The sequence below is a fragment of the Nerophis lumbriciformis genome, linkage group LG01, assembly GCF_033978685.3.
Source record: "Nerophis lumbriciformis linkage group LG01, RoL_Nlum_v2.1, whole genome shotgun sequence".
Lineage (NCBI taxonomy): Eukaryota > Metazoa > Chordata > Actinopteri > Syngnathiformes > Syngnathidae > Nerophis > Nerophis lumbriciformis.
The window spans coordinates 32,674,476-32,683,310 of NC_084548.2; the positions used below are offsets into that span (position 1 = coordinate 32,674,476).

The window sequence follows — 8,835 nt, forward strand, 5'->3', positions numbered from 1 at the left end:
GAATATTTTTTGGGTCCAAAATTATAGTTTAAGTTAATGTGTTAATATTTACACCTAGCCCCAAACCTAAATACAATAATCACAAACAAAAACATTGTGTATCACAAACGTTTGGGGAGATTTTGACAAAGTGTGTGTGATAATGGGGGCTGTATTTTAAAATAACTTAAAAACCTCAACGGTAGAAACATAAATGTTCACAGCACAAACATATTGCAGTGTTATTTTGATATTTGCAATAATAAAGTGGGCAACTTCATACAGGTCCGTATAACAGGTTCCTTATTTATTTATTTTTTACAAAATGTTTAAACAAAATGTTAATTTGCAGAATACACTGCACAAGTGAAGAAAACATTTGAACAAACCTTATAATTCCCATGTTCACTGAATAAAGTGCAGAATTGAAGTGAAAATGTCTATTCCATAGTTGCCATCATTTTCGAGTGGGTTCACTTGTTGAAAAATGTTCATTGTTGTCTCATTAATGTTTACATCTATGTCTGGAATTACACACCGACAAGTATTGAAAGCATATGAATAATAAGACATAAGGAACCTTTCTGAGCCAAAAAAGGTTGTTTTCAACACACTGTTGAAAATAATAATCACAATGTTTCTATGTGAAATTTATTGAATATTCCAATTAATATATCTGTGTGCAGACAAGCTCCATGAATCCAGAGGTTGTTTATTCCGTCTTTGTTGAAATGGTCATGCAGCTGCGTGGTGACTCTGAAATAAGAATGTAACAATCAGATCACATTAAAACAGCTAAGACGATATAAGTCATACAGGGAAATGCATTTTTAGACAATATGATTAGCCTGAGCGGCTAGGGGACACCAAAATATGGATTAGAAAAGACAGATTGAAAATAATAATACAACATTTTTTTTCTCCAGCGAACCGGATGTTGGACTTTGGCAAGCAGTAACCGGCCCGCGGGCCGTAGTTTGGGGACCCCTTATCTAGTCGATAAAAAAGCGCTAAATAAATGTAATCCATTATTATTAGTATGTGATTAGCTACTGACGTACCACGACGTGACTCACATTTCGACATGTTACCATTGTAGCTCACTACAATGCCATGTCGCCTTACATTTCGTGTGATTCTACAATCATTTAGAAATAAATAATGTCTAATCACCTTTTCCTCCTCTTGCCCCGATGTCCATGAACTGAAACGTTGTACTTGATGATGCTGCAGTGTAAACTCGCAAGGTAACATTTGCTCCAGGCTGCTTGGCTGTCGGGAGGAGAAAGGCACCTGTGTGGCCGCTCACGGCGGCAGCCCGACCCTTGTTGCATTGGAAGTGTTCTTATATTCTCCGCTGAAGCCCTCAAATTATGAAGTGGAGCTCCCACCTCGGTTAAGCGACTTGTCGGCAGACATTTTGTCAACAACTTGGCTTTAAAAAAAAAAAAAAAAAAAAAAACTTGTCTGAAAAGGGGCGGGGATTATTGGTGACCGGAACCGGAATGCAACATCGCTCACACACACTAGTAAGATTCTCTTACACACACTGGTAAAATGCTCTTACACACACTGGTAAAATGCTCTTACACACACTGGTAAAATGCTTGCATACACACTGGTAAGATGCGCTCATACACATAACTGAAATCTTTGCACACATACTACTGAAATTGTTGTCTCTCACACGGACGTGTAAAAAGCACACACACACACAGGTGAAATCCGTTTATACATACTAGTGAAAAATAATTCCAGGTGTGTGTGCGTGTGTGTGTGTGTGCGTGAGACAAAAACATTTCAGTAGTGTTATTTATAAGAGTGTTTCAGTAGTGTATGTAAGAATGTTTCAGTAGTGTTTGTAAGAGTGTTTCAGTAGTGTTTATAAGAGTGTTTCAGTAGTGTATGTAAGAATGTTTCAGTAGTGTTTATAAGAGTGTTTCAGTAGTGTATGTAAGAATGTTTCAGTAGTGTTTATAAGAGTGTTTCAGTAGTGTATGTAAGAATGTTTCAGTAGTGTTTATAAGAGTGTTTCAGTAGTGTATGTAAGAATGTTTCAGTAGTGTTTATAAGAGTGTTTCAGTAGTGTATGTAAGAGTGTTTCAGTAGTGTTTATAAGAGTGTTTCAGTAGTGTTTATAAGAGTGTTTCAGTAGTGTATGTAGGAGTGTTTCAGTAGTGTTTATAAGAGTGTTTCAGTAGTTTATGTAAGAGTGTTTCAGTAGTGTTTATAAGAGCGTTTCAGTAGTGTTTATAAGAGTGTTTCAGTAGTGTTTATAAGAGTGTTTCAGTAGTGTTTATAAGAGTGTTTCAGTAGTGTATGTAAGAGCATTTCAGTAGTGTTTATAAGAGTGTTTCAGTAGTGTATGTAAGAGTGTTTCAGTAGTGTTTATAAGAGTGTTTCAGTAGTGTATGTAAGAGCATTTCAGTAGTGTTTATAAGAGTGTTTCAGTAGTGTTTATAAGAGTGTTTCAGTAGTGTGTATAAAAGAAAAAGATTTCAGTTGTTTATGTGAGAGCATTTCAGTTGTGTATGTAAGAGCAATTCAGTAGTGTTTATAAGAGTGTTTCAGTAGTGTGTATAAAAGAAAAATATTTCAGTTGTTTATGTGAGAGCATTTCAGTAGTGTATGTAAGAGCATTTCAGTAGTGTTTATAAGAGTGTTTCAGTAGTGTGTATAAAATAAAAAGATTTCAGTTGTTTGTGTGAGAGCATTTCAGTAGTGTATGTAAGAGGTAATTCTGAATAATGTCCCTAACGGCCCCTCATATGAGTGTGCCAAAGCATATTGACCAGGTATTGACTGGTTGCACTGTAGCTTGAATATGTCTGCTATAAGCTCTGCTGAACTGATGCATAAATAAGAGTAAGTCAAGTCTGGTAATTTTCCATGGTCTGATAAAATCTAACCATCTGAACATCAAAAGTAGTGGCCATGCGTCTTCACACTGTAAACTAAAGTACTCATTTACTCTGTAAGCACGGCATCTTCAACCATGCATGCCACAATCAAGTAATATGCATGAACTGTAAATACTCACAGTAATGCAGCATCCCCCTTTGTTTTAGTCAGCTTGGTTGGTATTAAACTCTGAAGTCAGACGCACACGCTCAGATTCACATGCTTGCTTTGTTTGTGTGCCTCACAAAACGGGAAGTGGCTTATGACTGAGGGATTATGGGTAAGAGAGTGCAAAATGTCTGTGTCAATTGTGTGTGTGTGTGTGTGTACGCGTGCGTGTGTCATGTCATAGCTAATCTTCTAATGGCCCAAAAGGCATACCCCTCTCCACCCACCTCTCTTTCAGAGGCAGGCCCTGACAGACGCTGTTGTGACAATGGGACACTTGTGCCACTGTCACCCCGAGGGACATCTGGAAAGTTGGGAGTGTGTCTGTGTGTTTATTGTCAGTCTTATCAAGGGGGCTCGGACATGTTGCTCGAGTGATGTTGCAAAGATGGGAGACGCCCAAATAACAAACATGATAATCTTGTGAAATTACACTATCGTACTGTATCTAGTATTACAGTATAGTCAGGCAGGTAGGCATGCATATGTCAGAAAGATGAGGCGTGCACCAAATCTCTAATAAAGCTCACCATGTCGTTGACAATTTTCCGAATCATCATCTTAGATTTGTTTTACATTGTGATTGTGTGAAGCTAATAAATACAATATATATATATATATATATATATATATATATATATATATATATATATATATATATATATATATATATATATATATATATATAGGCTAGGCTATATATACACTGAACAAAAAAAGAAACGCAAAACTTTTGTTTTTGCTCCCATTTTTCATGAGTTGAATTCGAAGATCTAAAACTTTTACTCAAAAGACCTACTCCTCTCAAATATTGTTCACAAATATGTCTAAATCTCTCTTAGTGAGCCTTTCTTCTTTGTCAAGATAATCCATCCCACCTCACAGGTGTGACATATCAAGATGCTGATTAAACAGCAAGATTATTGCACAGGTGTGTCTTAAGTTGCCCACAATAAAAGTCCACTCTGAATTTTGCAGTTTTATCACACAGCACAATGCCACAGATGTCGCAAATTTTGAGGGTCGTGGTTAGCGCCTTGCATGGCAGCTCCCGCCATCAGTGTGTGAATGTGTGTGTGAATGGGTGAATGTGGAAATAGTGTCAAAGTGCTTTGAGTACCTTGTATACTGTACATATGTATTGTATTGGGATCTGAACCGAGGATGTCGTTGTGGCCCTAGCAGGGGCATCACTAGCTTTTAAGGACAGGGGGGGCTTAGCACAGGATGTGAGCGAACGTAGCGCACAAGCACAAAACCTCACAAACGGCTAACAAAGACTTGGAAATTATTCATTGTTATTATTATTATTTCAGTCGGTTTATTTTCAATCTGTGTTCAGTACAACAACAAACATGGGTTTGCACAGTGACATTTTATTTACAGCATCAACAAGAAACAATGACTTGCATGATCCTTCAAGATACACTGAAACACAATGAAAGTCATGGCATTAGCCTCTATGTTATTAATTCACAACATAGAGGCTAATGCCATGACTTTCGCTCACAATACAATAATTGTTTGTTCCCAAATATTTTGAAGTTGCACAGATTACATTTTGGGCACATATGTGACTAAAATGGTTGTAAATTCAAGCCCTGGAAATGTTACTTAATTACTTGAATTAAAGTAATATCTGGATCGGGATAATTTGGCTTGTATATAATATATTTATATATATATATATTATGGCAAGTCGTTAAGGAAATTAAATATATATGGAAGTCTGAATAGAAATGAGAAACGTTTATATATACTGTAAATAAGAAAGACTTAGAGTCCGTCTGCTGATCTGAAAAAGAGCCAAAGCTGTCAAAGAGCTGAGGGACCATCTTCAAATTTCAATGCTGAAACAAATAATGCAAACAACAAAATGTAACTTCCAGGGCTTGAGATTTACGTAGGCTTTTAACCATTTTTTTTCTTTTTATGTATTTATTCATTTTACATTTTATATTAAATGTCTTGGTTTTTCCTCCCTCTGAAAATCCTATGAATCATCACCATCCTATAATAATAAAACAGCTATTAATGTAACAATACAATAAAACAAATATATTTAATTATGTTTTTTTCCTTATTTTAACAATAGGCTAATGTATATTACTTTATATGGATTCTACAAGAAACACAAAACTTAAAAACTAAATTATTTACAATTGCAGACACAAGGTTTCGTGCAGCTTCACTCATTGTAAAGGAAGACGGAAGTCCACGCAGGAGAAAAATGACTACAAAGACGGTGTCTGGGTTTTTCTTATATATATATATATATATATATATATATATATATATATATATATATATATATAAATACAAATTAAGTCTTTCATACATATATATATATATATATATATATATATATATATATATATATATATATATATATATATATATATATATATATATATATATATATATATATATAATATATATATATATAAATACATATATATATAAATATACATATATATATATATGTATGTGTGGGGAAAAAAAAATCACAAGACTATTTCATCTCTACAGGCCTGTTTCATGAGGGGGGTACCCTCAATCGTCAGGAGATTTTAATGGGAGCATTCACATACCATGGTTTATATAGGGCACAGAGTGGGTGGGTACAGGCTGGCCTAGGGGCGTGGTGATTGGTTCATGTGTTACCTAGGAGGTGTTTCCGTCTATGGCGGCATGTTGTTACAATTTCGCTGCGCTTGTTGAGGGATGACAGGTCTGGACGGTAGATAATAAACAGTTTCTCTTTCAAGCATAGGTTGCATCTTTTATTACCACTATTGTAAGGTGTGCTGGATGCAAGAATTTGCCATGTTATTGAATATTCAACATTATTGTCTTTGAGGTCCCAAATGTGTTTGCTGAGTTCTGTGGTATTTCGCAGGTTTTTGTTCCTGAAAGAAGCCTTGTGGTTGTTCCATCTGGTTTTGAATTCACCCTCGGTTAATCCTACATATGTGTCGGATGTGTTAATGTCCTTGCGTATTACCTTAGATTGGTAGACAACTGATGTTTGTAAGCATCCCCCGTTGAGGGGGCAATCAGGTTTCTTTCGACAGTTACATGCTTTGTTGGTTTTGGAGTCGTTCTGACTGGGGGTCGACGGCTCATTTGCAATTGTTTTGTTGTGGTTTGAGATGATTTGTCGTATATTGTTCATGCAGCTGTAGCTCAATTTGATGTTGTTCTTGTTGAATACTTTTCTTAGGTTGTTGTCTTTGGGAAAGTGTTTGTCAATCAGGTTGAGGAATTTGTGTCCAATGTTCGTTGAGACGTTTTTGCTGTATGGGGGGTTGTACCAGATGATGCCGTTTCGTTTTCTGTTCTTTTTTGGCTGGTTTCCTGGCGTGGGTTCATAGGTGAGGGTGAAATTGTATCCGCTTTCATCAAGGGCTTTTTGGTACGGGGGGGTTGCTTGGTCAAATTCAGCTTTGCTAGATGACAGCATCGATAGCCTTTTATTGATTCCGGTAGGTACCCCTCTCTCGAGAGGGGCTGGACTGTCTTCCACACTGGCGTTGCACGCAGTGAGAGGCGACGAGCTGGGGTAGCAATTCTTGTTGCCCCCCCGGCTCAAAGCCTGCACGTTGGAGTTCAACCCAGTGGACGAGAGGGTAGCCTCCCTCCGCCTTCGGGTGGGGGGACGGGTCCTGACTGTTGTTTGTGCTTACGCACCAAACAGCAGTTCAGAGTACCCACCCTTTTTGGATACACTCGAGGGAGTACTGGAAAGTGCTCCCCCGGGTGATTCCCTTGTCCTACTGGGTGACTTCAACGCTCATGTTGGCAACGACAGTGAAACCTGGAGAGGCGTGATTGGGAAGAATGGCCGCCCGGATCTGAACCCGAGTGGTGTTTTGTTATTGGACTTTTGTGCCCGTCACAGATTGTCCATAACAAACACCATGTTCAAGCATAAGGGTGTCCATATGTGCACTTGGCACCAGGACACCCTAGGCCGCAGTTCCATGATCGACTTTGTAGTTGTGTCATCGGATTTGCGGCCTCATGTTTTGGACACTCGGGTGAAGAGAGGGGCGGAGCTTTCTACCAATCACCACCTAGTGGTGAGTTGGCTGCGATGGTGGGGGACGATGCCGGACAGACCTGGCAGGCCCAAACGCATTGTGAGGGTCTGCTGGGAACGTCTGGCAGTCTCCTGTCAGAGAGAGTTTCAATTCCCACCTCCGGAAGAACTTTGAACATGTCACGAGGGAGGTGCTGGACATTAAGTCCGAGTGGACCATGTTCCGCACCTCTATTGTCGAGGCGGCTGATTGGAGCTGTGGCCGCAAGGTGGTTGGTGCCTGTCGTGGCGGTAATCCTAGAACCCGTTGGTGGACACCGGCGGTGAGGGATGCCGTCAAGCTGAAGAAGGAGTCCTATCGGGTTCTTTTGGCTCATAGGACTCCGGAGGCAGCGGACAGGTACCGACAGGCCAAGCGGTGTGCGGCTTCAGCGGTCGCGGAGGCAAAAACTCGGACATGGGAGGAGTTCGGCGAGGCCATGGAAAACGACTTCCGGACGGCTTCGAAGCGATTCTGGACCACCATCCGCCGCCTCAGGAAGGGGAAGCAGTGCACTGTCAACACCGTGTATGGTGCGGATGGTGTTCTGCTGACCTCGACTGCGGATGTTGTGGATCGGTGGAGGGAATACTTCGAAGACCTCCTCAATCCCACCGACACGTCTTCCTATGAGGAAGCAGTGCCTGGGGAATCTGTGGTGGGCTCTTCTATTTCTGGGGCTGAGGTTGCTGAGGTAGTTAAAAAGCTCCTCGGTGGCAAGGCCCCGGGGGTGGATGAGATCCGCCCGGAGTTCCTTAAGGCTCTGGATGCTGTGGGGCTGTCTTGGTTGACAAGACTCTGCAGCATCGCGTGGACATCGGGGGCGGTACCTCTGGATTGGCAGACCGGGGTGGTGGTTCCTCTCTTTAAGAAGGGGAACCGGAGGGTGTGTTCCAACTATTGTGGGATCACACTCCTCAGCCTTCCCGGTAAGGTCTATTCAGGTGTACTGGAGAGGAGGCTACGCCGGATAGTCGAACCTCGGATTCAGGAGGAACAGTGTGGTTTTCGTCCTGGTCGTGGAACTGTGGACCAGCTCTATACTCTCGGCAGGGTCCTTGAGGGTGCATGGGAGTTTGCCCAACCAGTCTACATGTGCTTTGTGGACTTGGAGAAGGCATTTGACCGTGTCCCTCGGGAGGTCCTGTGGGGAGTGTTCAGAGAGTATGGGGTATCGGACTGTCTGATTGTGGCTGTCCGCTCCCTGTACGATCAGTGTCAGAGCTTGGTCCGCATTGCCGGTAGTAAGTCGGACACGTTTCCAGTGAGGTTGGACTCCGACAAGGCTGCCTTTTGTCACCGATTCTGTTCATAACTTTTATGGACAGAATTTCTAGGCGCAGTCAAGGCGTTGAGGGGATCCGGTTTGGTGGCTGCAGGATTAGGTCTCTGCTTTTTGCAGATGATGTGGTCCTGATGGCTTCATCTGGCCAGGATCTTCAGCTCTCACTGGATCGGTTCGCAGCCGAGTGTGAAGCGACTGGGATGAGAATCAGCACCTCCAAGTCCGAGTCCATGGTTCTCGCCCGGAAAAGGGTGGAGTGCCATCTCCGGGTTGAGGAGGAGACCCTTCCCCAAGTGGAGGAGTTCAAGTACCTAGGAGTCTTGTTCACGAGTGAGGGAAAAGTGGATCGTGAGATCGACAGGCGGATCGGTGCGGCATCTTCAGTAATGCGGACGCTGTATCGATCCGTTGTGGTGGAGA

General features: G+C 41.3%; 1 long non-coding RNA gene across 1 annotated transcript; it reads right to left on the reverse strand.

Annotated features, from left to right (window-relative positions):
* Positions 1 to 616: 616 nt before the first annotated feature.
* On the reverse strand, positions 617 to 3,117 carry LOC133613401 (uncharacterized). Its single transcript, XR_009816443.1, has 2 exons — positions 3,020 to 3,117; positions 617 to 735 (listed from the first exon to the last, which is right to left on the reverse strand). It is a non-coding gene; the product is annotated as an uncharacterized lncRNA (long non-coding RNA).
* Between the last annotated feature and the right edge of the window lie 5,718 nt (positions 3,118 to 8,835).